The 15,786-nt window shown below is 35.8% G+C and overlaps 1 protein-coding gene and 1 pseudogene across 6 annotated transcripts in view; one reads left to right on the top strand and one right to left on the bottom strand.

The window, feature by feature from the left end:
• HIPK3 (homeodomain interacting protein kinase 3) overlaps window positions 1-15,786 on the bottom strand; it is a 79,738-nt gene extending 63,952 nt beyond the window's left edge. For 2 of the 6 annotated variants that reach the window (XM_011356794.2, XM_011356798.2), the window contains exon 1: window positions 15,226-15,786. The gene's annotated coding sequence lies outside the window, so the exon portion shown is untranslated. Of the gene's footprint in view, window positions 1-14,417; window positions 14,773-15,225 lie in introns of those variants that run through there. The other 4 variants (XM_011356793.2, XM_011356797.2, XM_023528658.1 and 1 more) reach the window with 3 other exon arrangements.
• Window positions 8,551-8,669, top strand: LOC111737870 (annotated as a pseudogene).

Below are 15,786 nucleotides of genomic sequence, written 5' to 3'. Positions count from 1 at the left end.
TTATAACTCCTTTATGTTTTGTATAAGCTGAAGAGATCTTTGTATTTTGTATCTGCTTCACTATGGTATGGTTACCCACCTCACCCTACCCAATCCCAAAAGAAGGAGATCTTAGGAAAAGAAAAAAAAAAAAACCTGTCTCCAGTTAGCGATTTTCCAAATTTCTATCATATAATGACCATCTGTGAATTTATCATAAGTTTACAATGCTTTATTTGTCCCTCATTACATTTAAAGGGTTTCATTCCCACATGCTCTAATTATTCTCCAACTAAAGTGCTGGAATTTCCTTTGACAGAATAAATACAAGAGGAAAAAATCTTCACCAAATACAGATATTCCCACCTTTCCATTCCAAAGAAGATTTAAAAAAAATAAAGAACAGTCTATACATGTCTCACTACACAAAGCATACCCTAGTCAGCCTACAAAGAAGATTTATATTTTTAATCTCTTTCAGCTTAAAATTAATGTTACATTTTTAATAAATCATAAATCTCTGAAATAAAGATTTTCTTTTGATAAGATACAAATAGCACAAACTATAAAACAATTGGAAAGTTTGACTTTATTAAAATTTAAACTTTTGTTCATTTATCAAGTGATACCAGAAATAAAGATAAGCCATAGATATGGAGAAGATATTGGCAAAACATATAACTGACAAAAGATTTATAGAAATCATATTGCTTGGCAAACTCAGTAGAAAAATGGGTAAAAGATATATAAACAGCCAACTTACAGAAAAGGAAATAAGAGATCAAAAGATTTTTAAAAATTCTCAACCTCACTAGAAATAAGAAAAATAGTAATTAAAACTACAGTAAAATGCCATTTTATACCCATCAGACTGACAAAAAGTATAATACCTAATGCTGAAGAGGAATAAGGCAACAAAGACTCTTACATACTAGTGTAAAAACCACAATCACCTTTGTGAAGAAGCTGAAAATGGAAATAATATAGCAATTCTTCTCCAAGTTACATATCCTGTCTAGAGAAACGCTTATACTTAAGTACAAAAAAATAAAACAGGTAAAATAATGTTCACTGCTACACTGTATGTTCTAACAAAATTTTGAAATAACCTAATTTTTAGAAAAGGAATGGATAAAGTGCAGCTTTTGCATGCAACACACAAGTGTAGTTTATACCACAATCATCATATATATGGGTACCACAAAAAAAAAAAAAAACACCAATTATAAGGATAAGACATTACTGATTTTAAGATATATCACAATTTCAAGATGTTAAAATGTGGGAAAAACTGTACATGTTAGAATTAATAATGTGCAGCAAAATAAATAAATTGACTGATATTACATATATCAACATGGATAAATCTCAAAACACCAATGTAGAATGAAAAACAAGTTGCAGAAGAGCATGTATCATTTATTATAAAGTTAACAGCAGACAACCCTATACTGTGCTTTAGATATATTCGGTATGTAGTAAAAGTATAAAAACATGCGTGGAAATGATAAAAATGCTGGGAAGAAAGGAAAAAGGAAAGACTTCAGTTATATGAACTTATTTTGCACCTAGGATGGCAGTTGCACAGGAACTGATTCTATTACTCTCTCTACTTTCATAGCCTAAATTGATATTATTTTTTAAATGAATAGGGGAAAAAATCTACCAAACAATGGAACAACCTCTTTAATTAATTGTATTTTTAAAATTTAGGAAAACCGTTGAAGATACATATTATTATCATATTCAATCAACTATACCCTATTTCATTCCACTTTTCTTTCGATTTTTAAAATTTTTTTTTAATTCAAATCAAGTAAAGACATTTAAGAGAAGGAAGATTTATCAATAAAACATGTTTTTTCATTAATGAGTCTCCTAGCAAGAGGCTAACGTGTGTGTGTGTACATATATATAACTACATTATTAATGAGAACAGTAACATAGGATATAGGAGGCATGAAGGTAGCAAAGAAAAGGGATGATTAACATATGCCATGAAGGAACACAAAAGAATTCAGTAGTAAGTTAATCTATGAGCTAAATTTAGAAGGATGATGGGAAGAAGTCTACGATGTAGAAGAGGATAGTCCATGCAGTACAAACCAATAGCATATATAGGGCAGAGACTAATGAAAAATATGACATGCTAGTTTTATTTGGCTAGAACAGGGGCCCACAAATTATGTATGGTTGGCCAAATCTGACCCAGACTATTTTGGTATGGTCCAAGAGCTAAGAATGGTTTTTATATTATTAATGGGCTGTTTACCAAAAAAAGAAAAGTATGCAACACAGACCACATGTGGCTTGCAAGGCCTAAAAATATTTACCATCTAGCTCTTTAAGAAAGCTTGCCAATCTCCATACTGGAACATAACTTGCTAGTGGAGGGGGCAACTAAAGGAAAACATGATCCTTGAGAAGACAATCTTAAAAACAAAGAACAAATTATGAAGAACCTTGTCTTCCATGTTAAGGAGTTATCTAGGTGATAGGGTGCCCATTATGGGTTTTAAATAGAAAAATCAATAATCATATTTGTATTTTTAAAAGATTATTCAGGCAAATACATAAAGGATAAACTGGAAAAGAATAATAACAGAAACAGCTGAAAGATTACTGTAATAATCCAGATAATACCTGATCAGAGCCATAAGCATAGGCATACTAAGGGAATGAAGTCAAAAGTACTGGATTACCAATAGGTAGCTAGAATTAAGAACCACAGAACTTGGTGAGGAGTAAAGGAAGGAATTGACACAACCATGTTTCTGGCCTGAAAAACTGACCATTAAATGATAATGGAAAATATTTTTAAAACATAGAATGAGAATTTAGAGGAAATACTGAACTTAATTTTAGACATACTGAGTTTGAGGTGCCTTGTGACTCAGCCTGAGTTCCCTTGAATGTGGAATCTTAAAGAAAAGCCTGTATTCAGGAAGTTTACTTAGGAAGTTATCCCAGAGAGCAGAAGTGAGGGACCTAGAGAATAAGTTAGGAAAGAGAAAAAAATCCATTAATATAAAGGAATGATGGAATTTAAAATTCACCATTTGGCAATAATCATAATTGCTGATTTAAACAAAAATTATGAATAGATACAAAATCTAGTAGGTGAAAGGTGAGTAACAGGTTATTATTGTTGGGAGATAATTCACCATGTTTCTCTCATGTTTCTCCATGTCTTGAAAGCAGGGACACTAACTGCCTTTGTTCTGGAGTCCCTATTCAAGGATATCTGTATATTGAACAGCCTTGGAAGGTAGAAATAGTGTCTTCCTCCTGAGCAAAGGGCAGGTTGTTTAATATGCAGTACTATAAAGATAATGATTCCCTCTTGGACAAACATCAGGCAGGCTTACTGCCCCTTATAAAAGATTCGAGTTTCCTAAGCCTGGGTTCCTCTCTTGTAATATAACTCCTTTTGTGCAGGAGTCACCTGGCCCTGTTCACACCATCCTGTGGGAACTAAGTTAGGGAACCACATTGACTACTGCTATCACTATGAGAAAGTCCTTTATTTCTGACCCAAGAGTCTCCTATATTCTGCCAGCATCCATGGCTAATTTGTTAGCTTGCAAGATCTTTCATAGTTCTTGACATTAACACAACTTCAAAGTACCTCCCCACAAGATACATATTAATCAAAAGGAGGAAACCAGCAGATGCTACCTTAACCAAATGATCAACATTAAAAATCACTAGTAATGAGAAATATCAATATAATGTGCCTCCTGATATGAATACACTTTATTGTGATATTTCTAAAGCACAAGAAAACAAATCCAAATTGAAGGCCATTCTACCAAAAAAAAAAAAAAAAAAAAAAACTTGGTAGTATTCATCAAAATGTCAACATAAGGAAACAACACAAAGACTAAGAAACTTCAGATTACAGAAAACTAAAAAGACGAATACTTTTAGGAAAAAAATTAGGGGTAAAGGGACATATATCTGCATCTTACTCTCAAAAAGTTCAGAAAAAGTGATAGAGAAAAAAGGCAAACACAAATAGAGTAAAATGTTAACATCTGAAGAATCTAGGTGAAAGAGAGGAATACTTTGTACTGTTTTTGTATCTTTTCTGTGGGTCTGAATTTTTGTGAGTGACAAGTTAAACAGAAACATGAGTGACAGGCATAAAAAACAATGTTTTTCTTGTGCAAGGTTGCTCTTCAAGGGTCACACATTTGGGAATGGACTGTTAAATATCTTAGGCATGGCCCAGATTACCTAAAATCTAGAATAATCAGGCATACAATGAGTCCCTGAGATCATCTGCCAGCATTGATAACAAAGTACTCATAAGCAGTGATAGAAAATCTTTTCATTTAAAAGTATTACTTAATTCACAATAGTTTTATAGAGCTTTTAGTCATTATGTAATTTCTTCAGTCAGTAGAGACTAAAAGTAGAATTTCACTATGTAGTCCGATAAATCTGACAAAAAAGGGCCTTTTCATTCTTGAAAAGACAGAGAACCCCAGTACTAGTCTATAAGACTCTACAAAAGGAATTAGAAAATGGAACTACATAACTAGCAATATTCAGACAATAAAAAGTAGACTCTAGTCAAACTTTTATTTGTACAAAAGAAAAAATAACAGGTCTTCTTAGAACTAAAAAATAGGACACACTATAAAATAACTTTAGTGTGAATAGTAAATGAGTTTAACTCTTCTCTGTCCATTTAAATCTCAATATTTTAAATACTTGTATCATTAACAGGTTGTTTTACCAGTATTCTATCCAGGAAATTATTTATACTAAAACATTTCACATAAGAAACATTTTCACATAAATGAACCACCACATATTGTAAAACTTCATAAAATAAACCTGGGTCTGAGGTGCCTACAAAACATTTATTTGAAAACACTAAAGTCTTGGGTATTTTCCAGCTGTATTGTGAACAAAGCATCTAAGGAATGTGTTGACTATAACACAAATCAGCATGTTAAATAACAAGCTTCATCTGACTTAGCAAAACATTCTAACTTTTGGAACAGAAAATGACCTGTTGGACATTTCAAAGCTGCTAGAAATCACCCTGCCAATGCAAATCTTTATTTTTAAAAGGCTAAAGAAGAGTTAATTAAAGACAGTACTTAAGGACTATTCTTACTAAAGCATATAATTCTCTAGATTTTTTTTAAAGCTATATAAAATCAAAACTCAGAAATACAAATACTGACAGCAAAAGCTGACTAAAAATAAAAAGTTCATCTGAAGCACTCTCTTCCTTATAGCCAAATGATTTACTTTCTACTTTACTGAAAATCTGTCCCTGCAAAAAACCATGAAATTTTTATTTCTTATTTTAAAAATCCATCTAACTTTTTCTAATTAATTTATTTTTATGGTGACATTGGTTAATGAAATCATGTAACTAACAATTAAAGATAAATGTGAAATATTAAAGACAAAGAAGGCAAACGTCAAATGATCCTTACCAGAACACCTACTAACCTAAGTGAAACAAATCAGCAGAGGAAGTCCAATCCTAGAATAACTTGATCAAATGTCCATTTTGACAAAACAATATAAAAGAATAATATTCTGACACAAATAAGATTTTTGTGAGATAACGATTTAGTTCTAAATGAACATTTATAGAATCAAAGGTCAAGTTCTACAAAACTTTTCAAAATTATAGGCTATCCTAAACAACTTCAAGATTCTCATTTTGTATTTCCAACAGTACAACATTCAACATTCATAACTGAATGAGAACTATCACTCCAGAGTAATGTATATGACAAGAATTCAAAGTCTGAAAAACCAGTGAAGTGAAAATATAGCTACCCCCCAACACTACACTCATACCAATAACGGCTCTGCATTCATATGAGATGAGAAGCCAAACATTTACAGTTGCATAAGATTGATTACAGTACTTTTAGCTTTGAAAAATCTTTACGAAAGACATTTCAGGGCCTGAAAACATAAACTGGACCAAAAAGTCAACTACTTGTTCTTTCCAAATTCTATTAAGATTCTATATGGTCCTGATACTGCTGAATTCAAAGGGGTTTTTTTCCCCTACAATTATGTTCTCTCTCTACTCACATTTTAGTTGCCAGATATGGCATTTTATAGAAATGCTCTATTTTAGGAATTTAGTGAAGTGTCTTCATAAACCTTTCTAATGTAGAAACTCTACTTTTTTAAGCTTCAAATCTTAATTGTCATAGATATCTTGTGAACTGAAGATGATCTTTCACCACAGCTTCAGGAAATCCTGCTTCAGGAAAACATGGTTGCAAGTCAAAAACAATAAGGAACAGAAGAGAATATATTAAGGAAAAAAGATCTCTTTCTTATTCTCGTAGTACATTTGAGGAAGGGGACAGGGCAGAGATTTAGAAGTTATCTTTAAGAAAGCCAGAAAAAAACTAAAAAGCAATGTAATTCATAAAGACCTAAAGAGGAAAGAAAACAAGCAACTTCTCAAGAGTACTCTCAAAGAAAGGTCACCAAACCCTCAGAAGTCTATTAGAACTGCTTCTGTTTGACTCTGACTCCCTCTAATCATTAACTTTTAAAGTGACACATTGTTGGGCTGCTTGTAATAAGTTGTGAACTAAAACTGCAGACTTATGTGGACTTTGCAAGGGTTACATAAATATATTTCTTTCTTCTACAAGCCTCATTGAAACACTAAAAAAAATTTTACATTAGTGTAAAAAGCCACCCTGTCATATGTGATACTACAAAATTATCTGTATCAGACTATAATAAGAAAACTTATCTTTATCTGACTGAAGATTTTTTTAAATGCCATCAACAAATAAAAAAATTAAAAAGTGGTTAAGAAAGTATAATTCAGTTTGAAGCTGCGTAAGTAAGTAAATGCTAACACATCTTAAGTTCAAAATTAAAGCTAACTATTGATCCTATGAAATAAAGAAAAGTACACTAAATCATTTGACTAAAAATGGCCACAAAGTAATTACAGTTTACTGATGAGAAATTTATTGTCAGATAATAGCTAAAAACTTCTTGTGGGCCAAAACTGACCTCATGCCATTTTTCAGGCATTTGTATAAGAAGCTAAATAGAACATATAAAATAGATATAAAATGATTACATATTACACAATGAATCTGCTAATAGTTATATAACAATGTTAACACTTAAAATTCTATTCACAGAAACCTTGCAGGAGTCAAACTTACTAAGCTGTTTTTTAAAATGTACATTCCATAAAACATACTTTAAGATTTAAAGTTTCACACACAAACAGCAATAGAAATGAGTGATAAGGACCTGGTTCCCTAGTGTAGTGATTAGCACATCTGCTTTACACACAGAAGGTCCTGGGTTCGCGCCCCAGTGGAGCCACGGTCCATGGTCTACGGCCCCATGCCACCCTGAACGAGCCCGATCCTGACTGATCTCAGAAGCTAAGCAGGGTCAGTCCTGGTTAGTACTTGGACTGGAGACCACCTAGGAAGCCCAGGTGCCGTAGGCATAAATAATAAATTTAAAAAAAAAAAAAATGAGTGAGGATACCAAAGAGGAAATACAGAAAAAGGAATAAATTTGGAAATAAGATAATCGATTCAGTTTGAGCTACCTGTGGGGGGAAAAATAATGAGATCAATAGACAGTCCAAAAGATGGACTAAAGCTCAGAATTGAGTAGGGTATACTATGGACGCAATCATCTAGAGAAATACATAAGCTCTGAATAAAAGAAAACTACTGGAGAACTCAGGAGTAATTTCATTAGAGTGGCTTGGACAGAGTAATATTGCCAAGGGCTAAGAAGTGAATAGAAATTCAAATAGAGGCTACAATACACACTTAAGTTTGGAAGACTACATGTGGAGACCGAGACTACACTTTAGTCTCTTCACCAATATAAGTGAACTCTTTCTGCTGAATACTGATCCAGAATAAAAATCTACACTGCTTAAAAAAAATTAAAAAAATAAATAAAAAAGTTTGGAAGAAATATAAAAGGAAAGATAGATCCATAGACTTGAGGAGGCACAATAAAAGATGGTCCCTTAAGATCTCAGATACTTGACCATTTTAAAAAGCTGGAGGAAAAAAGGGCCGTGAGAAAAAGGGAATTCAAAGTTATTGGACAGGCTCAAGATACTAAAATATACACTCCAAGATGAAATCCACAACGGAGAACAGGGGAATAATTCTGGAGAGAAGGAGATGTTTCTTTCCTTGAGAGCAGTGAAAACAGTATGTACTGGTAGAAGTTATATTCAAAGGTAGAGAATTGGAAATCTGAAGGAAGTTCATGCCCACTGACCTCTACGTAGGAAACAGACTCATCTGCTAGAAGTAAAACAGGTGAGGGGTAGAGTAGGTTTTGAGAAGTCAAATGTATACATGGCACATTCACAAGTGCTTCTTGGTCAGGGACCTGTCATGCTATTCAATAAAGATGCTATACAACATCCCTTCTGTATAGTGGTTTCAAATAAGTTACAGCTAGCAATTTCAATATTCTTAGAAGTACCTTAAAATTGAATTCTGTCTATACCCAATTTTTTCCCTTTCTATTTTCTTTCCACAAGTTGGCATAGGAATTAGTTTTGGAGTCTATGGCCATGCCACCCTGAATAAGCCCAATCCCATCTGATCTTGAAAGCTAAAAAGGGTCAGGCCTGGTTAGTACTTGGATGGGAGACCAACTGGGAATACCAGGTGCTGCAATCAAATATAATTAAAAAAAAAAAAAAATTCAAGGAATTGGGTTTGGAGAGCTCTGCATCCCAAATTTGGAAGAAAAGTAATAATATAGTTTAAAAAGGCAAACCTATTTAGATTTTCTCAATGTAAGTATTGTGCATATCCAAAAGAAAAACCATGAGAACTGAATTAACTACATATAAGAAATATCACCTTCTCCTTGATTTAAATAAACATACGACATATGTCTTTATAAGGCCATTAGACTATTAAACTTGATAGAAAGGCTTATCACCAAAATAAAATTCATAGAATTGTAATTCATATTTTTAAATGATTTTGGGGGGCTTCAAAAGAGCAGGGAATGTTAACACACAACTTAAGAAACTGAACTGTTTCTGATAGTTTTAATATCATTTAAATATGTCATATTTGACAAAATGAAATGAACAGTCTCAAGAAATGTGAATGTGCTATATTTAAATCATTCTTTTTCTCAAGGAGTGTTTTCCGACTCAGAAATACATACACAAATATAAAAGAACATTTACAGTGCTTAGTTAATTTCACCTACTACTTGCTCAAAGCAGAGACCATGTCTGGTTCTCTTCATTAACAGCACAGAACTTTGCACTTGGTGGACACTCAAATATGTATTAGATAAAAGTTTTCATATAAATATTTTATCATTGTTTTACCTGTTATAAAATTTTTTCATTTACTTAGTCAGTCTGTGATCCAGCTAGAAAAAAAATTTTTAAATGCTAAATAGATTAAAAATCTATTATTTTTAAGCCGATACTATTCTTATCTGACTAAAAAATACAAAACTACAACTAATATGCTACAGATGTTTGTATTGTCTCCACTGAAACCGATTATAAGTTCCCCAAAATCATGATTTTGTTTTGAGAATGTAAAGTAGCATAGCATCATAGCTATAGGTTATATAAGCATATAACCTGTAATTTTCATTGTGACTTTGTCACCATACCCTACCTACATGATCTCAATAGAAGTTGTAATAAATTACATATTTAACCCCTCGGAAGTATTAGTTTAAATTATATGTTACAAAATGTATCTCTAGAAAGTCAGGTTCAATTTTCAATATGTTATCACTTTATCTAACTTATTAACTATTTAAGACTGTAGCATTATATCTAAAGTCGTATAGTTTACCAAACCCACAGGACTCTTGTATTATTAAACAGATAACACAGTCAAAATACATGCAAATGAAGTTTTTAGCCTTTAAATAACTGCTTTATAGGTTAGGAAACATTTTCTAAGTCAATTATTTTCTGCAATTGTTACTACTTTATCTTTTTACAACTGTAAAGTACTTTATGAATAATCTGCAACTAAGTAAGGGGAAGTAGAAGAATTTGAACTTAATATAAATGGTTTTTAGTAAATCAAATACTTTCTTAAAAACTTCTAAGCTGGAATAATTGGCTAGTCAAATATAGCCAAGTTTCATATTTTCTATCAAATCTTAAAGACAATTTTCTTGGTAAGCTATAGGTAATCAAATAAAATTTAAAATAAATGGCTACAAAATTTTAAAGAGGGTGGGAGTGACTCATATTCTGTTCGTCTGATTATTTCAATACCTATCAAATCTAAATAATTTTTTTCCCAATTAGAAAAGGCGCTTCAGCATTAACAATTAAGCAAAATAAAGAATTTATCTGACCACTCTGTCAATTCTTTTTCAATGTAACCCAAGACTTAAAGGATCGGGTCTTTCACAATTTAGATCCTTACCTAAAGAAAAAAGTACAGCTCAAAGGAGTGAAGTACTACATTTCCCTTTATTATTCTTCTCTAAGTCTCTACTTCTCTTAGGTGTAATCTTTTTGTTTAAAAAAATGACAAAGCAGCACAGAAAATGCAACTGTAAATGTATAAGTAAATCTACTCTTTAAAAGGAGATGTTTATATCAGAAGGTAAAAATGGACTATGTGATCAATATCCGAAAAGTCCGGGTTTTAATTCAATTTAATTCAATTTTAAAAACCTAGATTGACTTATTATGTTCACCTTAGTTTTATTAAGGATCTCCAAAAACAAACAAAAAAATTATTCCTATAAACCAAACTCATTTTAATGGCAATAATATGTGCTATGCTTTTCACACTTCTGATTTCAAGTTAGGCCTATAACATAAGATTTATTTTAATTGGATAGAAAGTTTATCTTCCGGAAATTCTACATCAAGAAAAAAAGTCTTTTAGATTGAAAAAAAAACACAAAGAGGAAGGGAAACAAGGGAGGAGAGGACTTTTAAAAACTGGTCAATGACGATAAATAGATATTTCACGAGACTGATCATTTAAAAAAAAAAGATTAAATTAAAAGAAAAAAAATAAGAAAAAAAAACCCTGATCATTTAGCAGGCATCACAGCATATTCTTAATCTGTTCCCCAAGCTAGCACAATATTTAATTGACTTTATAACTAAGTGAACTTTGGTTCTGGTCTCTAACAACCTGCAACATTTAAGTCAAAACAGATTTCTAAGCCTCCCACGTTTAATTAAACCAATCTCTCCCCACCCCCATTATGACCCAGCTTCCTCTACCTTACTTGACCCACTATCGAAGGAAGAAAAAATTCTCACTTTTAAAAATATTAGAGACATTGTTTGGGTCAAAGTACCAAAATACATTTAAGGGAAAAAAAATATTGTCCTTGGTTTGTTTCATTTCAAAGCCTTTCTGTTGGAAAAAGACAGCTTTCTAAAGTACTGATTTCACATTAACTACTAAATATAAAAGAAAAAGTAAATCAGTTTTAATGACTTAACTGTCTCAAACTGCAAACGCCACCCTAGAAATTAAAAATACAGTATTTTCAATATTCATCCAATTCTTTTAATTTCCACACAAGAGGCTCTAGGTCCCTAGCATAACAGTGGTGTGCCTCAGAATCAAGGCAATATGTTGACTTTGTGTAGTGACATATGGCCCAAGTATCAACTGAGGAGAATAGGCTGAACTGCTAAATAGGTCAAGGTCTAATGTGACAAACATTTAGGTAAAATGTATAACATACATCCTCCATATCTACTCTAGCTTGGTCCTAACAGTGACTAAGATGAGGTCCAAAACAACAGCTATGACAAAACTACAGAAGCTGCACACTAATATTAAGGTATTTCCCCCCAACTCACTCTTAATGCCACCAAGCCAACCAAGAGAAGTGACCCGTATTTTCTTAAGTCAGGCACATATAAGTGCTCTGGATATCCTAAAAATTATTGATTCAAATCTTCTACTCCACATACGTACCCCTATTAAACTTATGTTAAGCGCTTAACGGTACTAAACAGAATATACTTTTTAAGCACCTGGATCCAGAACAAGTAAGGACATTTAAAATAATTTCTTTAGACTTATTTATATCATGTAGAAAGGGTTACCTATGACAAAGCTTTCAACAAGTTGTGTGGGGCAAAAGAGACAACTTTAAAAAAGCAAGAAAACACAATGATGGATTCCTCCATTTTGACAAAGTTCTAGTAGCCTGTCTAGAAATAACTTCCACACTGAATTTAAACATACCACGCCAAAGTCTCAACTTCAGACACTAAGAAAACTACAACAGCTGCAAACCCAGAAATCTTACATGAACATTTCTTTTGGCGGCAACAATATAATCACACAGCAAGTTATTGTGTCCTCTAATAGTTAAGAATAACTCTAGCGGGATTATTTTAAATATAGAGAATTTCAAAGTTCCTTAGAACACTCTTAAATCTAAATATTGCTATGACATCCTTTCATCTCCAAACTCAAATGTTAAGTTGCAATGGAAACTACATTTCTCATGCCTTTGAATTAACCACCAATAATGCAATTCTAACCTACCATATCATTACCCTTGATGAACTGCTGCAATGGGAACAGCATTATTAGGTTAACTCTTCTTACCTAACAAAATAAAGTTAACTTCAAAAGTTACCAGAATAAATCATTCTAACATTCAAACAGAAAATGACGTGCAAACAAACATGAATATGAAACAGGTCTGGGAAACAGTATTTCAGCATTCTGAAATTTATTTCCCCTTTATTCCCTTCCATATACAGAAGCCTTCATTGCTCATGTATCAAATATTGAAAACAAAACCTCAACAAAAAAAATCCTTGACAGTTGTTGATTTGACAGCTGTTGCTATTTTAAGTTGCAAGAGGGAAAAAAAGGCTTTCAATACCTTGCATTAAACACTTATGTGCCCTACCATACTAGCTACCTCTGTAATTTGCACCTTATTTTATGGTATCCCATGACAGGGCATCCAAAAAATTAAAATAGTTTGATCTGAAGCTTCTTTTCAAGCATGTTTACAAGAAGAATTATCTCATAAAAACCATCCACTTTTATGTGACTCTAAAACTACATGCCCAGAAGCCAATGACTAGTTTACAAGCAAGATAATGACTAGTTCAATGGAAAAGGTATTATGACAATAAACTAAGACTGGCTCACCATGTTATGATCTGCTTGCCTAATATGTATGTTTAGATACTGTAGTCAGCAATCTCCAAATATAAATTTGAAACATTTAATGGCTGGTTCTGTTCTAGATTTCAAGCTCGTCTTACCTTTTTAAAACAGTGTTAATCTAAGAATTTTTTTTAGAAAATATTTTCCTTAGAGTAGTAAAAAAAGATTAAGGAACAAATTGTTATTCAATTTTCCCATAGCGACAAAAAAAGAAAAAAAATCCAAAATCTCAAATATTTCAACGCACCTCTACCTTAACACAAATTAAAAACAAATTTCAAAAACTAAAAAAAAAAACCTCAGGTTAAGCATTATATTTCATAAATAAGAGTTCCCTCCACTTTATGAATCCATAAATATACCAAGAAATACCTTGTTTATTTAAAAGTAAATAACTTTATTTGGTTGGTTACATTTCAATTACTGTTAAGTGGCATGAAGGCATAAGATTACACATAAAACTATAAAAATTATTTTTCTAAAAAGGCCAATCACATTTTGTTTACTTAAATACTAAGTTTAATCATGACTTATCAAAACCTTATCATGGCTCATTGTATAAAATTAGCACTGCACTTGCAAACATAAGCAGAATCTAGACTTATCAAACATATGGTGAGGCTTGCCCAGCTTCTGAAAAAATTAAACGAGAATGCAGGATGAAAATGTTTTAGCTGGGAACAAACAAAACCTACCGATACCACACAAAAGTTTTCATCAAAAATTTGATCAAAAAGGGAGCCCCTTAAAATTTTAATGCGCCCAGCAATTACAACTTCGAAATAATCTAAATTGGTTTAAATATAAGGACAGTACTTCCACTTCGAAAGCCACAGATAACAAGAAAGTATCTAAAAATTAAAAAAAAAAAATTTAGCCTATCTCCAAACTACTAACCAGAAGGTACACATAAGCACAAGCGCATACTGGTTTAGCAGCTTACTTTTCCGGCAATGTTACCAGAGAAACATCAAAGTTGACAACAGAATTAACCATGAGATTGTCCTGTAAACGACGATAATCTGAAAAGCTTCACTGTTGCTAATAGAAGCTCTTTATAATTAGAAGCAACAAAATATGACAAGTGGAAAAATAAATTCTATCAGGGTAGCAAGAGGTTGTGAAAACACGGTTCAAGGACTGAACATGTTATGACCACTTTGTAACAGGTCCAAGGTAATTTACACACACACCCTTTAGCGCGATTCCTCAAGCAGAAATCAGACTGGAAAAGAATAGGCTTCGCTGAGAGCCACATACCATTTTAAAACAGCCTTCACCCTCCCGACAGCAAAACAGGCATTCTCATCCCAAGTCCTTCCGTGAGTTCTCCCAGCGTGGCGAAGGGAAGCGGGCGGCCGCCACCGTAATGAGAGAAGCCGGCAACAGCCCCGCCGCGCGGCCGCCACGCCTTCCTCCGGCCGCGGCAGGGGACGCCGAGCCGTGGATCACATTTCCCCTCCCCAACAATCACACGCACTCACGTCCCCAGAGTTGACACCCTCCAAACCCGCCGCTCGGCGACGCTGGTGACTGGGCCACAAAGCCAGGGACGCAGCCATCGGCTGGGGCGCTCAAGTTGCGTGCGTGCGTGTGTTTGTGTTTGTTCCCTTTAATGAAAGACAAGAGATCTCCGTAGTGACGGCCCAGGACTGCGGTAGGGAAGAGGCACCCCGTGGGACTAAACAAAACTTCGGTTGCCGGGAAGAGCCGTTGCGCAACCTCGGCTAGGAGCGGCCCGGCCCAAGCGCGGCTTCCCGGAGGCTGCGCCACCGCGCGCAACACCCGCGCGCGCGGCCCCGCGTCCGGCGGCCGTGGGCCTGGAGCGGCCCCAGCCTCGGGGGCGACGCCGGGACCCGTCGCCCGACGGGGGCCCGGACGGACACTCGGAGCTCGAGGGCGCGGGGGATGCAGACGGGGGTACAGAACGCGCGATGGGTGCGGGCCGCCCCGGGGAGGTCGGCCCAAGCGGGGATCCCGAGGAGCCAACTGGCCCCGGCCGCAGGCCCCGCGAATGGAGCTGTCGCCCCGCCCCGGGGTGGGGGCGCCCCTGGCCCTGCTCCCTTACCTTCCTAGAGGCCTGCGCTCTCCCCTCTTCGGGCGGCCGCAGCCCTGAGCATGTCCGGGGTGGGGTGCGGGGCCGTGCGGGGGACGGGGAGCCAGGCGCTTCAGCAGGCGGCACCACCCAGCCCGGGCTCAGCCCCTCTCCGCGGCCGCTGCCATCTTGTCCTGGCGGCTGAGAGGAAACGGCGAGACACCCTCCCCCGACCGCTGCTGCTGCTGCTCTGGCTGCTGAGCGCCGGGCCCGTCTCCCTCATCTTCCTCCCGGGGAGCTGGGGTGGGGACGGCTTGGCTGCGGCGAGGAGGGCTGAGAGGCCGGCCGGCCGGCCTCCGACTGCTGGGGCCTACGGGCGGCGCGCGGTGCGGGGCCCGCGGCGGTTGGAGCCCATTCCGCGGCCCCCGCCGGGAGAGGAGGGGAAGGGAGGCAGCCGATCGCGGCGACGACGGCGGGCCCGCAGCTCGGTCTTCTCGGGTCGCCGCGCTGCCAGCAGTCGTCACGGAGGCAGCTGCCGCCGGCCGCCCCAGTCTCGGGCCCCTCCTCCGCGCTCGCCGGCCTCGGCCGCCGCCT

This window comes from Pteropus vampyrus, unplaced genomic scaffold (assembly GCF_000151845.1).
Source record: "Pteropus vampyrus isolate Shadow unplaced genomic scaffold, Pvam_2.0 Scaffold31, whole genome shotgun sequence".
In the NCBI taxonomy this organism is placed as follows: domain Eukaryota; kingdom Metazoa; phylum Chordata; class Mammalia; order Chiroptera; family Pteropodidae; genus Pteropus; species Pteropus vampyrus.
Note: the sequence above shows the minus strand (reverse complement) of the source record. Positions and strands in the feature narration are given on the sequence as shown.